Consider the following 16,891-nt stretch of genomic DNA (forward strand, 5'->3'; position numbering starts at 1 on the left):
GTGCATATTTTCTTGCAGTCACCAAAGACCCAGCCTGATCTGAACTGAAAAGTTCTCTGTGATCAGAACAAATGGATACATCTGTAAGTCTGGGACGTCAACAGGAGATCTGGGAAAACAGACCTGTTGCTGCTTCTTAAGTAAATATGCACTTGCGTTATTTTGCAATGTTAGGTTGAACATTTTTTAAGTTAAGTAGTGTTTATTTTGCTTGTGTTTTTTATTTGTCAATCAATCAATCTTTATTTGTATAGCGCCAAATCACAGCAAAGTCATCTCAAGGCACCTTACCCATAGAGCAGGTCTAAACCGTACTCTTCAGGTTAAATTTGAAAGAGACCCAAGATTCCCACATGAGCAAGCACTTGGCAACAGTGGCAAGAAAAAACTCAATTTTAACGTGAAGAAACCTCAGGCAGAACCAGGCTCAAAGTGGGCGGCCATCTGCCTCGACCGGTTGGGGTAGAGAGGAGGGAGAGGAAGGATAGGAGAGAGAAGCACATTGAAAATCAACATTGAAGTTAGAAGCTCCGGGGCAGGAATCTATCATCCCGACATCTACAGCCCCGGATTACCTGTGAGACAAGAAAGCACAGACAACTCTGGGGGAGAAGTTTAGGTTATTGAATGCATTAGCAGTACATGAATGTTAATTGATATAGATGGATGGATAGAGAGAAAGAGGGGGGAAGAGAGAGGAGTACAGTGCACCATGGGAGTCCCCCGGCAGTCTAAGCCTATAGCAGCATAAACTGGAGCTGATCCAGGACAAGCTTGGCCGGTCCTAACTATAAGCTTTATCAAAAAGGAAAGTTGTTTTTTATTTTTATTTTTTTATTTGGCAAGTACATTCTTGCTTATCGTCTCACAAAGTTGCAGCTGTACTACTGATAAAGTCACACAACATATTTTGAGACTTTACATTCTTCAATTATCCAAACGTGGCCCTTCCAAAGTTGTTTTTTTTTTTAAACAATAGGGCATAATTAACTATATTCGAACATGGGAAGCTCTTCACTCCATATACACATACATATATACATGTATATCTACATACACATATCTACATATATCCTCATTCATGCATACATAAAACAAGATCAAACAGAAACTTACTTATACATTGTTTCTTATTGATGTCCATACCTACATTTCCTATCATGTCTAGTGCATAAATCCGTTAATCTTGTCAACATCTCTTCAAACATATTGTCAAGTCAATTAAAATCTGATCTGACTGGTGTGATGTATTCATTCCACTTGGTCCAAATCAGGTAAAATCTTTCTTTTCGGAACCTGAGGGTAAATGACAGTCGCTCCATAATATAAATTTCATGTATTATTTTTATCCACTCTTCAATAGTTGGTGGGTCTGATTTTAGCCATCTCCTTGTGACTGCCTTTTTGCTTGCTGCCAGAAGTATATTAGAAAGTTTCTTGTCGTTATTACTCCATCTATCTAATTGGATATCACCCATGTAAATAGTGTCACATCTGAGAGGAATACTACTACCAAATATATTGTTGACATGTTTATGTATTTCTTGCCAGTAGGGGACAAGAACCTGGCAGCTCCAGAATATGTGGAAGTGGTTGGCATTGTTTTCCCCACAGAGCCTCCAACAACTGCTGCCATCCCCAAAATGTGCTTTCTGCTGTGGAGTAATAAAGAATCTTACCAAAAGGAAAGTTTTAAGCCTACTCTTAAACGTAGAGAGGGTGTTTTCCCCCCGGACCGAATCTGGGAGATGGTTCCACAGGAGAGGAGCCTGATAACTGAAGGCTCTGCCTCCCATTCTACTTTTAGAGATACTAGGAACCACAAGTAAGCCTGCATGCTGGCAGCACAGTGTTCTGGTAGGTACGTAAGGTACTATGAGCTCTTTAAGATATGATGGAACCTGATCATTTAGAGCTTTGAAAGTAAGGAGAAGGATTTTAAATTCTATTTTATTCTATTTTACGGGAAGCCAATGCAGTGAAGCCAAAATGGGAGTAATATGATCTCTTTTTTTTTTAGTTTTTGTCAGAACGCATGCAGCTGCATTCTGGACCAGCTGGAGAGTCTTTAGAGACTTGTTAGGACAGCCTGATAATAATGAATTACAATAATCCAGCCTAGAGGTAACAAATGCGTGGACTCGTTTTTCAGCATTATTTTGAGACAGAATGTGTCTGATTTTTGCAATATTACGCAGATGAAAAAAGGCAGTCCTTGAAATTTGTTTTATGTGGGAATTGAAGGACAAATCCTGATAAAAAAAATAACTACTAGATTCCTTACAGTGGTACTGGAGGCCAGAGTAATGCCATCCAGAGTAGTTATATCATTAGATAATGTGTTTCTAAGGTGTTTGGGGCCAAGCAAAATAACTTTTTTTCTGAGTTTAATAACAGGAAGTTGCAGGTCATCCAGGCCTTTATGTCCTTAATGCATATTTGTAGTTTAGTTAGCTGGTTGCTTTCAACTGGCTTTATTGATAGATAATAATTGAGTATCGTCTGCATTACTATGAAAATGTATTGAGTGTTTTTCCAAATAATGTTACCTAAAATGAGCATATATAAGGAGAGTAGTGTGAAAATATTGTGATTATACAGGTATTGTTATTTCAGACCACAGTCCTGTCTCTATGACACTCACGTTTCCATATAATGTACTACCAAGGCGGGTATGGAGGTTCAATTCTAGGCTACTGGCGGATGAGGAGTTTGTGGCCTACATGTCCAATCAAATAGATTTCTACCTTGAAATCAACCAGACGCCCAACATGTAAGCACACCCTGTGGGAGGCTATGAAGGCCTTTCTACGAGGCCAGATAATCTCATACAGTGCTAGTGTAAATAAAAAGAGAATGGAGAGAACCAATCAGCTTATCTCCAGGATAAATGCCATAGATCAGGAACATTCTCAGACCCCTCGTGCCAACCTCTACACGGAGCGAGTGGCGTTACAAACAGAATTGGATACTTTAAATACAGAGTCGGAGGAGGAGCTTTATCTGAGGTCCAGGTAGAAGGTATATGAATTTGGAAAGAGGGCCAGTAAGCTACTTTGTCACCAGGTATGACAGGCTACTGAAGCTGGATATATAGCAGAAATAGAATCCCCTCATGGTATAACCACAGATCAAGTAGATATTAATAATCAGTTTAAGAAATTCTATTAGGGTCTATATTCATCAGAGGCTAGTGATGGACCGGAGATGGATAACTTCCTTATGAATCTAGACTTGCCTACTATTAGCGAGCGGGTAGGGGAAAACTTGAACAGCCTATTGTAGTTGGGGAAATTGATCAAGCACTTAAGGGAATGAAGAGCGGGAAAGCCCCTGGACCAAATGGGTTTCCCATCGAGTTCTATAAAAAATTCTCAGCTAAATTGATCCCCATCTTGAGGGACGTTTTTGCAGAAACACTTGGAAAAAGGACATTGCCACCTACCATGACACAAGCCATAATCTCAGTTTTGCACAAAAAAGTTAAGGATCGTTGGAAATGTGACTCCTATCGACCTATAAACCTACATTCAAATGATTACAAGATCTTAACTAGAATTCTTGCATCGAGACTGGACTCTGCTCTACATACTATAATTCATCCTGACCAATCAGGGTTTATCTCTGGGCGGCAACTCTCTGGCAATTTGCGTAAGCTATTTAATATACTATATTAAATACTGTCAGAAGTGCTAATTTCCCTCGATGCCCATAAAGCCTTCGATCGCATTGAATAAAAATATTTATTTTCAATTTTGGACAAGTTCGGTTTCGGTCCCAATTTCTGCTCCTGGATCAAGGTCCTATATTCCTCTCCAAAGGCATGTATTAGAACTAACAAGGTTATATCAGACTACTTTCCCCTACACAGGGGTACGAGACAGGGCTGCCCGCTCTCCCCACTCCTGTTTGACACAGCCATAGAGCCATTAGCCATCGCAATAAGAAAAGAGGCAGGCCTGATGGGTATTAACAGAGGTGGCCACGCCCATGAAGTATCATTATATGCTGATGATCTTATTCTTTACCTTTCGGAGCCAGATTCTTCTGTTCCCAAAGCCTTGGATATTATATCAAAATTCGGGAAAATATCAGGATATAAGATTAACCTTTCTAAAAGTATCATATTCCCAATAAACGGCCCACACAACAATTGGACTTCAATTTATTCCCATTTAAAGTAGCCAGAGACAGATTCCCATATTTTGGTGTCTCAGTCAAACGTAAATTCAGTGACCTGTTCAAATGCAACATGTTGCCAGCATTGGAGAAAGCCAAACAAGACTTAAACCGATGGTCAGTGCTTCCTATTTCGCTAGCGGGCAGGATTAATTCTGTAAAAATGATTCTGCCTCGATTCCTTTTCTTGTTTCAGACTGTCCCTGTATTTATTCCAAAATCCTTTTTCAAGAGCCTAGATAAATGCATATCATCCTTTATTTGGAATAGAACGGTTCCAAGAATTAGAAAAGCCTTTTTAGAGAGACAGAAGAAAGAAGGGGGACTGGCACTTCCAAATTTTCAGCATTATTATTGGGCCTCCAACACTCACAAAGTTATACATTGGATACCACATTTCTATCAGGGTATTGGCCCTGTATGGGCGGAGATATAACAGTTTACATGCAACCCAGTGGCATTAACAGTGATGCTCTGCGTACCACTACCTCATAGCAAAAAAAGCCAGACAGTCTACCCCATAGTAAATAGTTCACTGAAGATATGGTCCCAGTTCAGGTCCAGTTTTAAACACAAACAAACGCTTTCTTTGGTACCAATTGTATCAAATGGGCTATTTCCACCTTCAATGATGGACTCTGCTTTCAAATTGTGATTTAGGAAGGGACTACGGTGTGTTAGGGACTTTTTTCATGAAAACAATTTTGTATCTTTTGAGCACATTGTGGGGGAACATGGCATACCTAGATCTCACTTCTTTAGATATCTGCAAGTACGCAGTCTAGTCCAGAAACACTTTGCCTCCTTCCCATCTCCCCGAGTAGGTGGATGGATTGAAGAACTTTTAGAATGGGATCCTGTGGAACGTGGCCTCATATCTAGACTATATAGCACCATTCAAACCTGAACAACAGACGTAGGTCCCCCCCCCCACCCCACCCCACACACACACACACACACACACACACACACACACACACACACACACTTTGTTATTGTTTTGTATCGTTGTTTTTCATTTTCTTTGATGTGTGGTAAATGTATTTATTTTCATGTCCTATGTTTTGTATGTATGTTACACTGTCTGCATTTGAAAATTCAATAAAAAGATTTAAAATACAATAAAACGCTCCCTGTCACCCGGGTTGGTGTCCTGAGGTACTTGACCTTCTGACATGATTTCAATTACCTGACGATATCCAAGGGACGGTCACAAACAAAAAGCAATTCAAAAGAAGACAAAAGCAAGTTCTCAGATGATGTGGCGCACAAACCTTTTAGTCGATGCGCCCTAATTACCAGTCATGTGAGACAGCACAGTTTGATGACATTACTCAGAGTGAAGCAGTGTTGTTTTCGTCAACAATGACGATGACGAAATCATTTCGTTGACGCCACTTTTTTAACGAGACAGTGACGAGATAAACATAGCTCTCTGATGACGAAAACATGACGAGACGTGTGTGAGTTTTCGTTGACGAGACGAGAATGGACGAAAATGTTAGTGGGTGATCTGTCAGACGTTTAAAATGCATGACATTTCTGCTTATTGTGTGTGTCATTTAAAACCTAAAAAGTATCTGCTGCTGCCTACAGTCTATGGCTGCTGTCCTTGTTTGGTCACGCCCACCACCTGGCGTGCAGCGCACAACGTGCTCAACACGTCACACTGTTGTTACTCATCAGACAATGGACCATGAAGGCGGCGGCAGTTTCAATACAGGGGCTCGGTGGTCGCAAACGTAGAGACGACATATGGGTGTATTTTAAATATAACCCAGCAGATAATAAAACATAGTGTATTGTGAAGGAAGACGGTGACAAATGTAGGCTGAAAAAATACGACCAACCTTAAGCGGCACCTTAAGGCTCGCCACAAGGATATTTTTTTGTATAACTCTCTGGTATAACTTACAACCTACCTCACTGTACCTCAGGAATTAAGTGATTATTTTACTACATGGTTTGCACAAGTTAAAAATAGAGTGGGGTTGTATGATATCTGTTGTAATTGCACTGGCAGACAGGGCCAAGTTGAGCATATGTGTTCCTCATCCATCACTCATATTTTGGGCATGTGTATGTTCATTGTACTTTAACAAATTCTGAGAAATAAAGCCACAATTGCTGAAGTAGAATGTTTTTGTTTTTTGGCTTTTTTGGAGTAATGAACATTGATTCCACTGTTACCACTTTATCTGTGTGTAATACACAATCCTTAGATCAGAAATTTGCCGTTGGGTGGAAACCTTATATGTCTAAAACCATTCCTTTATTATTGTTATTATTTGTGAAAATAGCAGATCTGCAAGCTTACAATGTGTTGAACTTATAGATCTTCTGCTATTTTCACAACTTATGTGTGACGCTGCCCAACAGCAATCTCCAATACTTATTGACCTAATTTAATTTGTTAAAACTGCTACGGACGTTAATGGTTCGCAGGCGATGTATTCCGACGGATGTGGTGATCCTCTGCCTTTTTCTTACAGCCCCCACCAGGAGGTTGACATTTGACTTCCCGTACTTATAGAGACATTGGGATGAAGAAGTCAAATGTCAACCTCCTGGTGGGGGCTGTAGGTAAAAAAAGGCAGAGGATCACCACAGGCGTCGGAATACATCGCCTGCGAAAAACCATGAACGCCCGTAGCAGGTGAGGACCCGTCTGCAGGTCAGTGTGCACGGATGTTTTAAGTGGGCCTCTTGGACAGAGACAAGCCTTTCACGGTTTCCGTAGTGTAGTGGTTATCACGTTCGCCTCACACGCGAAAGGTCCCCGGTTCGAAATTGGGCGGAAACACTTGTAATTTTGTCTTCACTCTGAGTAATGGAATCAAACACCAGAAAACAGTGCGTGGTTGACGGCACAAAGAAGTCACCATCCTGAACATGTCTGATAACTATGTACTACTGACCATTTGGGGGTTCAGCCAATGACTTTATTTCTGTAGGAGATCGATGCAGGTGGATATCCTGGCTTCATTGCCCTGTTTGGCAAGGAGGAGCATGCACGATGTCGAGGATGCGTCGCTTTGGTCTTTCCCGGTAAATTATCCGCAGCTGCTTGAAAACTCAACTCTCCCCGTCGGGGAATCGAACCCCGGTCTTCCGCGTGACAGGCGGAGATACTGTCCACTATACTAACGAGGACTGCTGCATGGAATAGTTATGGCACGTCAACGGGCCGGCAGAGCGGTTCTGACGTCGACGGGGAACGTTCCCGTAGTTATGGAGACATTGGGATGAAGAAGTCAAATGTCAACCTCCTGGTGGGGGCTGTAGGTAAAAACAGGTAGGATGTCTTGTATTTCAAATGTTTGGATATCGTCAGGCAATTGAAATCATGTCAGGAGGTCAAGTGCCTCAGGCCACCCACGCGGGTGACAGGGAGCTCTTCACAGTTTCCGTAGTGTAGTGGTTATCACGTTCGCCTTACACGCGAAAGGTCCCCGGTTCGAAACCGGGCGGAAACACTTGTTTGTTTGGTGCTCACCCTGAGTCATTGATGGGATCGTGGGAGCAACCCCGCGCCAAACACCAGAAAACAGTGCGTGGTTGACGGTACAAAGAAGTCACCATCCTGAACATGTCTGATAACTATGTACTACTGACCATTTGGGGGTTCAGCCCATGACTTTATTTCTGTAGGAGATCGATGCAGGTGGATATCCTGGCTTCATTGCCCTGTTTGGCAAGGAGGAGCATGCACGATGTCGAGGATGCGTCGCTTTGGTCTTTCCCGGTAAATTATCCGCAGCTGCTTGAAAACTCAGCTCTCCCCGTCAGGGAATCGAACCCCGGTCTTCCACGTGACAGGCGGAGATACTGTCCACTATACTAACGAGGACTGCTGCATGGAATAGTTATGGCACGTCAACGGGCCGGCAGAGCGGTTCTGACGTCGACGGGGAACGTTCCCGTAGTTATGGAGACATTGGGATGAAGAAGTCAAATGTCAACCCCCTGGTGGGGGCTGTAGGTAAAAAAAGGCAGAGGATCACCACAGCCGTCGGAATACATCGCCTGCGAAAAACCATGAACGCCCGTAGCAGGTGAGGACCCGTCTGCAGGTCAGTGTGCACAGATGTTTTAATTGGGCCTCTTGGAAGGCGACAAGCCTTTTACGGTTTCCGTAGTGTAGTGGTTATCACGTTCGCCTCACACGCGAAAGGTCCCCGGTTCGAAACCGGGCGGAAACACTTGTGATTTTGTCTTCACTCTGAGTAATGGAATCAAACTGTGCTGTCTCACATGACTGGTAATTAGGGCGCATCGACCAAAAGGTTTGTGCCCCACATCATCTGAGAACTTGCTATGTTCTCAAATGATGAACTATGTCTTCTTTTGAATTGCTTTTTGTTTGTGACCGTCCCTTAACATTGCGCAAAAACAGGGATGATGTCTTGTATTTCAAATGTTTGGATATCGTCAGGCAATTGAAATCATGTCAGGAGGTCAAGTGCCTCAGGCCACCCACGCGGGTGACAGGGATCCCTTCACAGTTTCCGTAGTGTAGTGGTTATCACGTTCGCCTAACACGCGAAAGGTCCCCGGTTCGAAACCGGGCGGAAACACTTGTTTGTTTGGTGCTCACCCTGAGTCATTAATGGCATCGTGGGAGCAACCCTGCGTCAAACACCAGAAAACAGTGCGTGGTTGACGGCACAAAGAAGTCACCATCCTGAACATGTCTGATAACTATGTACTACTGACCATTTGGGGGTTCAGCCCATGACTTTATTTCTGTAGGAGATCGATGCAGGTGGATATCCTGGCTTCATTGCCCTGTTTGGCAAGGAGGAGCATGCACGATGTCGAGGATGCGTCGCTTTGGTCTTTCCCGGTAAATTATCCGCAGCTGCTTGAAAACTCAACTCTCCCCGTCGGGGAATCGAACCCCGGTCTTCCGCGTGACAGGCGGAGATACTGTCCACTATACTAACGAGGACTGCTGCATGGAATAGTTATGGCACGTCAACGGGCCGGCAGAGCGGTTCTGACGTCGACGGGGAACGTTCCCGTAGTTATGGAGACATTGGGATGAAGAAGTCAAATGTCAACCTCCTGGTGGGGGCTGTAGGTAAAAAAAGGCAGAGGATCACCACAGCCGTCGGAATACATCGCCTGCGAAAAACCATGAACGCCCGTAGCAGGTGAGGACCCGTCTGCAGGTCAGTGTGCACAGATGTTTTAATTGGGCCTCTTGGAAGGCGACAAGCCTTTCACGGTTTCCGTAGTGTAGTGGTTATCACGTTCACCTCACACGCGGAAGGTCCCCGGTTCGAAACCGGGCGGAAACACTTGTAATTCTGTCTTCACTCTGAGTAATGGAATCAAACTGTGCTGTCTCACATGACTGGTAATTAGGGCGCATCGACCAAAAGGTTTGTGCCCCACATCATCTGAGAACTTGCTATGTTCTCAAATGATGAACTATGTATTCTTTTGAATTGCTTTTTGTTTGTGACCGTCCCTTAACATTGCGCAAAAACAGGGATGATGTCTTGTATTTCAAATGTTTGGATATCGTCAGGCAATTGAAATCATGTCAGGAGGTCAAGTGCCTCAGGCCACCCACGCGGGTGACAGGGAGCTCTTCACAGCTTCCGTAGTGTAGTGGTTATCACGTTCGCCTAACACGCGAAAGGTCCCCGGTTCGAAACCGGGCGGAAACACTTGTTTGTTTGGTGCTCACCCTCAGTCATTAATGGGATCGTGGGAGCAACCCCGCGTCAAACACCAGAAAACAGTGCGTGGTTGACGGCACAAAGAAGTCACCATCCTGAACATGTCTGATAACTATGTACTACTGACCATTTGGGGGTTCAGCCCATGACTTTATTTCTGTAGGAGATCGATGCAGGTGGATATCCTGGCTTCATTGCCCTGTTTGGCAAGGAGGAGCATGCACGATGTCGAGGATGCGTCGCTTTGGTCTTTCCCGGTAAATTATCCGCAGCTGCTTGAAAACTCAACTCTCCCCGTCGGGGAATCGAACCCCGGTCTTCCGCGTGACAGGCGGAGATACTGTCCACTATACTAACGAGGACTGCTGCATGGAATAGTTATGGCACGTCAACGGGCCGGCAGAGCGGTTCTGACGTCGACGGGGAACGTTCCCGTAGTTATGGAGACATTGGGATGAAGAAGTCAAATGTCAACCTCCTGGTGGGGGCTGTAGGTAAAAAAAGGCAGAGGATCACCACAGCCGTCGGAATACATCGCCTGCGAAAAACCATGAACGCCCGTAGCAGGTGAGGACCCGTCTGCAGGTCAGTGTGCACAGATGTTTTAATTGGGCCTCTTGGAAGGCGACAAGCCTTTCACGGTTTCCGTAGTGTAGTGGTTATCACGTTCACCTCACACGCGGAAGGTCCCCGGTTCGAAACCGGGCGGAAACACTTGTAATTCTGTCTTCACTCTGAGTGATGGAATCAAACTGTGCTGTCTCACATGACTGGTAATTAGGGCGCATCGACCAAAAGGTTTGTGCCCCACATCATCTGAGAACTTGCTATGTTCTCAAATGATGAACTATGTATTCTTTTGAATTGCTTTTTGTTTGTGACCGTCCCTTAACATTGCGCAAAAACAGGGATGATGTCTTGTATTTCAAATGTTTGGATATCGTCAGGCAATTGAAATCATGTCAGGAGGTCAAGTGCCTCAGGCCACCCACGCGGGTGACAGGGAGCTTTTCACAGTTTCCGTAGTGTAGTGGTTATCACGTTCGCCTTACACGCGAAAGGTCCCCGGTTCGAAACCGGGCGGAAACACTTGTTAGTTTGGTGCTCACCCTGAGTCATTAATGGGATCGTGGGAGCAACCCCGCGTCAAACACCAGAAAACAGTGCGTGGTTGACGGCAGAAAGAAGTCACCATCCTGAACATGTCTGATAACTATGTACTACTGACCATTTGGGGGTTCAGCCCATGACTTTATTTCTGTAGGAGATCGATGCAGGTGGATATCCTGGCTTCATTGCCCTGTTTGGCAAGGAGGAGCATGCACGATGTCGAGGATGCGTCGCTTTGGTCTTTCCCGGTAAATTATCCGCAGCTGCTTGAAAACTCAACTCTCCCCGTCGGGGAATCGAACCCCGGTCTTCCGCGTGACAGGCGGAGATACTGTCCACTATACTAACGAGGACTGCTGCATGGAATAGTTATGGCACGTCAACGGGCCGGCAGAGCGGTTCTGACGTCGACGGGGAACGTTCCCGTAGTTATGGAGACATTGGCATGAAGAAGTCAAATGTCAACCTCCTGGTGGGGGCTGTAGGTAAAAAAAGGCAGAGGATCACCACAGCCGTCGGAATACATCGCCTGCGAAAAACCATGAACGCCCGTAGCAGGTGAGGACCCGTCTGCAGGTCAGTGTGCACAGATGTTTTAAGTGGGCCTCTTGGACGGCGACAAGTCTTTCACGGTTTCCGTAGTGTAGTGGTTATCACGTTCGCCTCACACGCGAAAGGTCCCCGGTTCGAAACCGGGCGGAAACACTTGTAATTTTGTCTTCACTCTGAGTAATGGAATCAAACTGTGCTGTCTCACATGACTGGTAATTAGGGCGCATCGACCAAAAGGTTTGTGCCCCACATCATCTGAGAACTTGCTATGTTTTCAAATGATGAACTATGTCTTCTTTTGAATTGCTTTTTGTTTGTGACCGTCACTTAACATTGCGCAAAAACAGGTAGGATGTCTTGTATTTCAAAAGTTTGGATATCGTCAGGCAATTGAAATCATGTCAGGAGGTCAAGTGCCTCAGGCCACCCACGCGGGTGACAGGGAGCTTTTCACAGTTTCCGTAGTGTAGTGGTTATCACGTTCGCCTAACACGCGAAAGGTCCCCGGTTCGAAACCGGGCGGAAACACTTGTTTGTTTGGTGCTCACCCTGAGTCATTAATGGGATCGTGGGAGCAACCCCGCGTCAAACACCAGAAAACAGTGCGTGGTTGACGGCACAAAGAAGTCACCATCCGGAACATGTCTGATAACTATGTACTACTGACCATTTGGGGGTTCAGCCCATGACTTTATTTCTGTAGGAGATCGATGCAGGTGGATATCCTGGCTTCATTGCCCTGTTTGGCAAGGAGGAGCATGCACGATGTCGAGGATGCGTCGCTTTGGTCTTTCCCGGTAAATTATCCGCAGCTGCTTGAAAACTCAACTCTCCCCGTCGGGGAATCGAACCCCGGTCTTCCGCGTGACAGGCGGAGATACTGTCCACTATACTAACGAGGACTGCTGCATGGAATAGTTATGGCACGTCAACGGGCCGGCAGAGCGGTTCTGACGTCGACGGGGAACGTTCCCGTAGTTATGGAGACATTGGGATGAAGAAGTCAAATGTCAACCTCCTGGTGGGGGCTGTAGGTAAAAACAGGTAGGATGTCTTGTATTTCAAATGTTTGGATATCGTCAGGCAATTGAAATCATGTCAGGAGGTCAAGTGCCTCAGGCCACCCACGCGGGTGACAGGGAGCTCTTCACAGTTTCCGTAGTGTAGTGGTTATCACGTTCGCCTAACACGCGAAAGGTCCCCGGTTCGAAACCGGGCGGAAATACTTGTTTGTTTGGTGCTCACCCTGAGTCATTGATGGGATCGTGGGAGCAACCCCGCGCCAAACACCAGAAAACAGTGCGTGGTTGACGGCACAAAGAAGTCACCATCCTGAACATGTCTGATAACTATGTACTATTGACCATTTGGGGGTTCAGCCCATGACTTTATTTCTGTAGGAGATCGATGCAGGTGGATATCCTGGCTTCATTGCCCTGTTTGGCAAGGAGGAGCATGCACGATGTCGAGGATGCGTCGCTTTGGTCTTTCCCGGTAAATTATCCGCAGCTGCTTGAAAACTCAACTCTCCCCGTCGGGGAATCGAACCCCGGTCTTCCGCGTGACAGGCGGAGATACTGTCCACTATACTAACGAGGACTGCTGCATGGAATAGTTATGGCACGTCAACGGGCCGGCAGAGCGGTTCTGACGTCGACGGGGAACGTTCCCGTAGTTATGGAGACATTGGGATGAAGAAGTCAAATGTCAACCTCCTGGTGGGGGCTGTAGGTAAAAAAAGGCAGAGGATCACCACAGCCGTCGGAATACATCGCCTGCGAAAAACCATGAACGCCCGTAGCAGGTGAGGACCCGTCTGCAGGTCAGTGTGCACAGATGTTTTAATTGGGCCTCTTGGAAGGCGACAAGCCTTTCACGGTTTCCGTAGTGTAGTGGTTATCACGTTCACCTCACACGCGGAAGGTCCCCGGTTCGAAACCGGGCGGAAACACTTGTAATTCTGTCTTCACTCTGAGTAATGGAATCAAACTGTGCTGTCTCACATGACTGGTAATTAGGGCGCATCGACCAAAAGGTTTGTGCCCCACATCATCTGAGAACTTGCTATGTTCTCAAATGATGAACTATGTATTCTTTTGAATTGCTTTTTGTTTGTGACCGTCCCTTAACATTGCGCAAAAACAGGGATGATGTCTTGTATTTCAAATGTTTGGATATCGTCAGGCAATTGAAATCATGTCAGGAGGTCAAGTGCCTCAGGCCACCCACGTGGGTGACAGGGAGCTCTTCACAGCTTCCGTAGTGTAGTGGTTATCACGTTCGCCTAACACGCGAAAGGTCCCCGGTTCGAAACCGGGCGGAAACACTTGTTTGTTTGGTGCTCACCCTCAGTCATTAATGGGATCGTGGGAGCAACCCCGCGTCAAACACCAGAAAACAGTGCGTGGTTGACGGCACAAAGAAGTCACCATCCTGAACATGTCTGATAACTATGTACTACTGACCATTTGGGGGTTCAGCCCATGACTTTATTTCTGTAGGAGATCGATATCCTGGCTTCATTGCCCTGTTTGGCAAGGAGGAGCATGCACGATGTCGAGGTTGCGTCGCTTTGGTCTTTCCCGGTAAATTATCCGCAGCTGCTTGAAAACTCAACTCTCCCCGTCGGGGAATCGAACCCCGGTCTTCCGCGTGACAGGCAGAGATACTGTCCACTATACTAACGAGGACTGCTGCATGGAATAGTTATGGCACGTCAACGGGCCGGCAGAGCGGTTCTGACGTCGACGGGGAACGTTCCCGTAGTTATGGAGACATTGGGATGAAGAAGTCAAATGTCAACCTCCTGGTGGGGGCTGTAGGTAAAAAAAGGCAGAGGATCACCACAGCCGTCGGAATACATCGCCTGCGAAAAACCATGAACGCCCGTAGCAGGTGAGGACCCGTCTGCAGGTCAGTGTGCACAGATGTTTTAAGTGGGCCTCTTGGACGGCGACAAGTCTTTCACGGTTTCCGTAGTGTAGTGGTTATCACGTTCGCCTCACACGCGAAAGGTCCCCGGTTCGAAACCGGGCGGAAACACTTGTAATTTTGTCTTCACTCTGAGTAATGGAATCAAACTGTGCTGTCTCACATGACTGGTAATTAGGGCGCATCGACCAAAAGGTTTGTGCCCCACATCATCTGAGAACTTGCTATGTTTTCAAATGATGAACTATGTCTTCTTTTGAATTGCTTTTTGTTTGTGACCGTCACTTAACATTGCGCAAAAACAGGTAGGATGTCTTGTATTTCAAAAGTTTGGATATCGTCAGGCAATTGAAATCATGTCAGGAGGTCAAGTGCCTCAGGCCACCCACGCGGGTGACAGGGAGCTTTTCACAGTTTCCGTAGTGTAGTGGTTATCACGTTCGCCTAACACGCGAAAGGTCCCCGGTTCGAAACCGGGCGGAAACACTTGTTTGTTTGGTGCTCACCCTGAGTCATTAATGGGATCGTGGGAGCAACCCCGCGTCAAACACCAGAAAACAGTGCGTGGTTGACGGCACAAAGAAGTCACCATCCGGAACATGTCTGATAACTATGTACTACTGACCATTTGGGGGTTCAGCCCATGACTTTATTTCTGTAGGAGATCGATGCAGGTGGATATCCTGGCTTCATTGCCCTGTTTGGCAAGGAGGAGCATGCACGATGTCGAGGATGCGTCGCTTTGGTCTTTCCCGGTAAATTATCCGCAGCTGCTTGAAAACTCAACTCTCCCCGTCGGGGAATCGAACCCCGGTCTTCCGCGTGACAGGCGGAGATACTGTCCACTATACTAACGAGGACTGCTGCATGGAATAGTTATGGCACGTCAACGGGCCGGCAGAGCGGTTCTGACGTCGACGGGGAACGTTCCCGTAGTTATGGAGACATTGGGATGAAGAAGTCAAATGTCAACCTCCTGGTGGGGGCTGTAGGTAAAAACAGGTAGGATGTCTTGTATTTCAAATGTTTGGATATCGTCAGGCAATTGAAATCATGTCAGGAGGTCAAGTGCCTCAGGCCACCCACGCGGGTGACAGGGAGCTCTTCACAGTTTCCGTAGTGTAGTGGTTATCACGTTCGCCTAACACGCGAAAGGTCCCCGGTTCGAAACCGGGCGGAAACACTTGTTTGTTTGGTGCTCACCCTGAGTCATTGATGGGATCGTGGGAGCAACCCCGCGCCAAACACCAGAAAACAGTGCGTGGTTGACGGCACAAAGAAGTCACCATCCTGAACATGTCTGATAACTATGTACTACTGACCATTTGGGGGTTCAGCCCATGACTTTATTTCTGTAGGAGATCGATGCAGGTGGATATCCTGGCTTCATTGCCCTGTTTGGCAAGGAGGAGCATGCACGATGTCGAGGATGCGTCGCTTTGGTCTTTCCCGGTAAATTATCCGCAGCTGCTTGAAAACTCAACTCTCCCCGTCGGGGAATCGAACCCCGGTCTTCCACGTGACAGGCGGAGATACTGTCCACTATACTAACGAGGACTGCTGCATGGAATAGTTATGGCACGTCAACGGGCCGGCAGAGCGGTTCTGACGTCGACGGGGAACGTTCCCGTAGTTATGGAGACATTGGGATGAAGAAGTCAAATGTCAACCTCCTGGTGGGGGCTGTAGGTAAAAAAAGGCAGAGGATCACCACAGCCGTCGGAATACATCGCCTGCGAAAAAACATGAACGCCCGTAGCAGGTGAGGACCCGTCTGCAGGTCAGTGTGCACAGATGTTTTAATTGGGCCTCTTGGAAGGCGACAAGCCTTTCACGGTTTCCGTAGTGTAGTGGTTATCACGTTCGCCTCACACGCGAAAGGTCCCCGGTTCGAAACCGGGCGGAAACACTTGTGATTTTGTCTTCACTCTGAGTAATGGAATCAAACTGTGCTGTCTCACATGACTGGTAATTAGGGCGCATCGACCAAAAGGTTTGTGCCCCACATCATCTGAGAACTTGCTATGTTCTCAAATGATGAACTATGTCTTCTTTTGAATTGCTTTTTGTTTGTGACCGTCCCTTAACATTGCGCAAAAACAGGGATGATGTCTTGTATTTCAAATGTTTGGATATCGTCAGGCAATTGAAATCATGTCAGGAGGTCAAGTGCCTCAGGCCACCCACGCGGGTGACAGGGAGCTCTTCACAGTTTCCGTAGTGTAGTGGTTATCACGTTCGCCTAACACGCGAAAGGTCCCCGGTTCGAAACCGGGCGGAAACACTTGTTTGTTTGGTGCTCACCCTGAGTCATTAATGGCATCGTGGGAGCAACCCCGCGTCAAACACCAGAAAACAGTGCGTGGTTGACGGCACAAAGAAGTCACCATCCTGAACATGTCTGATAACTATGTACTACTGACCATTTG

At 46.4% G+C, this 16,891-nt stretch overlaps 24 non-coding genes across 24 annotated transcripts; 17 read left to right on the plus strand and 7 right to left on the minus strand.

The window, feature by feature from the left end:
* The first annotated feature begins 6,909 nt into the window (after positions 1–6,909).
* On the plus strand, positions 6,910–6,982 carry trnav-cac (transfer RNA valine (anticodon CAC)). The gene has a single exon. It is a non-coding gene; the product is annotated as a tRNA-Val (tRNA).
* Positions 6,983–7,260: 278 nt separating this feature from the next.
* Positions 7,261–7,332, minus strand: trnad-guc (transfer RNA aspartic acid (anticodon GUC)). Its single transcript has one exon. It is a non-coding gene; the product is annotated as a tRNA-Asp (tRNA).
* Positions 7,333–7,582: 250 nt separating this feature from the next.
* On the plus strand, positions 7,583–7,655 carry trnav-uac (transfer RNA valine (anticodon UAC)). Its single transcript has one exon. It is a non-coding gene; the product is annotated as a tRNA-Val (tRNA).
* Positions 7,656–8,308: 653 nt separating this feature from the next.
* Positions 8,309–8,381, plus strand: trnav-cac (transfer RNA valine (anticodon CAC)). Its single transcript has one exon. It is a non-coding gene; the product is annotated as a tRNA-Val (tRNA).
* A 302-nt stretch (positions 8,382–8,683) lies between these two features.
* trnav-aac (transfer RNA valine (anticodon AAC)) lies at positions 8,684–8,756 on the plus strand. The gene has a single exon. It is a non-coding gene; the product is annotated as a tRNA-Val (tRNA).
* Positions 8,757–9,058: 302 nt separating this feature from the next.
* trnad-guc (transfer RNA aspartic acid (anticodon GUC)) lies at positions 9,059–9,130 on the minus strand. The gene has a single exon. It is a non-coding gene; the product is annotated as a tRNA-Asp (tRNA).
* A 279-nt stretch (positions 9,131–9,409) lies between these two features.
* Positions 9,410–9,482, plus strand: trnav-cac (transfer RNA valine (anticodon CAC)). Its single transcript has one exon. It is a non-coding gene; the product is annotated as a tRNA-Val (tRNA).
* A 302-nt stretch (positions 9,483–9,784) lies between these two features.
* Positions 9,785–9,857, plus strand: trnav-aac (transfer RNA valine (anticodon AAC)). The gene has a single exon. It is a non-coding gene; the product is annotated as a tRNA-Val (tRNA).
* A 302-nt stretch (positions 9,858–10,159) lies between these two features.
* Positions 10,160–10,231, minus strand: trnad-guc (transfer RNA aspartic acid (anticodon GUC)). Its single transcript has one exon. It is a non-coding gene; the product is annotated as a tRNA-Asp (tRNA).
* Positions 10,232–10,510: 279 nt separating this feature from the next.
* trnav-cac (transfer RNA valine (anticodon CAC)) lies at positions 10,511–10,583 on the plus strand. The gene has a single exon. It is a non-coding gene; the product is annotated as a tRNA-Val (tRNA).
* Positions 10,584–10,885: 302 nt separating this feature from the next.
* Positions 10,886–10,958, plus strand: trnav-uac (transfer RNA valine (anticodon UAC)). The gene has a single exon. It is a non-coding gene; the product is annotated as a tRNA-Val (tRNA).
* A 302-nt stretch (positions 10,959–11,260) lies between these two features.
* On the minus strand, positions 11,261–11,332 carry trnad-guc (transfer RNA aspartic acid (anticodon GUC)). Its single transcript has one exon. It is a non-coding gene; the product is annotated as a tRNA-Asp (tRNA).
* A 279-nt stretch (positions 11,333–11,611) lies between these two features.
* trnav-cac (transfer RNA valine (anticodon CAC)) lies at positions 11,612–11,684 on the plus strand. The gene has a single exon. It is a non-coding gene; the product is annotated as a tRNA-Val (tRNA).
* Positions 11,685–11,986: 302 nt separating this feature from the next.
* On the plus strand, positions 11,987–12,059 carry trnav-aac (transfer RNA valine (anticodon AAC)). Its single transcript has one exon. It is a non-coding gene; the product is annotated as a tRNA-Val (tRNA).
* A 302-nt stretch (positions 12,060–12,361) lies between these two features.
* On the minus strand, positions 12,362–12,433 carry trnad-guc (transfer RNA aspartic acid (anticodon GUC)). Its single transcript has one exon. It is a non-coding gene; the product is annotated as a tRNA-Asp (tRNA).
* A 625-nt stretch (positions 12,434–13,058) lies between these two features.
* On the minus strand, positions 13,059–13,130 carry trnad-guc (transfer RNA aspartic acid (anticodon GUC)). Its single transcript has one exon. It is a non-coding gene; the product is annotated as a tRNA-Asp (tRNA).
* Positions 13,131–13,409: 279 nt separating this feature from the next.
* trnav-cac (transfer RNA valine (anticodon CAC)) lies at positions 13,410–13,482 on the plus strand. The gene has a single exon. It is a non-coding gene; the product is annotated as a tRNA-Val (tRNA).
* Positions 13,483–13,784: 302 nt separating this feature from the next.
* trnav-aac (transfer RNA valine (anticodon AAC)) lies at positions 13,785–13,857 on the plus strand. Its single transcript has one exon. It is a non-coding gene; the product is annotated as a tRNA-Val (tRNA).
* A 643-nt stretch (positions 13,858–14,500) lies between these two features.
* trnav-cac (transfer RNA valine (anticodon CAC)) lies at positions 14,501–14,573 on the plus strand. Its single transcript has one exon. It is a non-coding gene; the product is annotated as a tRNA-Val (tRNA).
* Positions 14,574–14,875: 302 nt separating this feature from the next.
* Positions 14,876–14,948, plus strand: trnav-aac (transfer RNA valine (anticodon AAC)). The gene has a single exon. It is a non-coding gene; the product is annotated as a tRNA-Val (tRNA).
* Positions 14,949–15,250: 302 nt separating this feature from the next.
* Positions 15,251–15,322, minus strand: trnad-guc (transfer RNA aspartic acid (anticodon GUC)). The gene has a single exon. It is a non-coding gene; the product is annotated as a tRNA-Asp (tRNA).
* A 250-nt stretch (positions 15,323–15,572) lies between these two features.
* Positions 15,573–15,645, plus strand: trnav-aac (transfer RNA valine (anticodon AAC)). The gene has a single exon. It is a non-coding gene; the product is annotated as a tRNA-Val (tRNA).
* Positions 15,646–16,298: 653 nt separating this feature from the next.
* On the plus strand, positions 16,299–16,371 carry trnav-cac (transfer RNA valine (anticodon CAC)). The gene has a single exon. It is a non-coding gene; the product is annotated as a tRNA-Val (tRNA).
* A 302-nt stretch (positions 16,372–16,673) lies between these two features.
* On the plus strand, positions 16,674–16,746 carry trnav-aac (transfer RNA valine (anticodon AAC)). The gene has a single exon. It is a non-coding gene; the product is annotated as a tRNA-Val (tRNA).
* Positions 16,747–16,891: the final 145 nt, after the last annotated feature.

Source organism: Scomber scombrus, chromosome 17 (assembly GCF_963691925.1).
Source record: "Scomber scombrus chromosome 17, fScoSco1.1, whole genome shotgun sequence".
Classification (NCBI taxonomy): domain Eukaryota; kingdom Metazoa; phylum Chordata; class Actinopteri; order Scombriformes; family Scombridae; genus Scomber; species Scomber scombrus.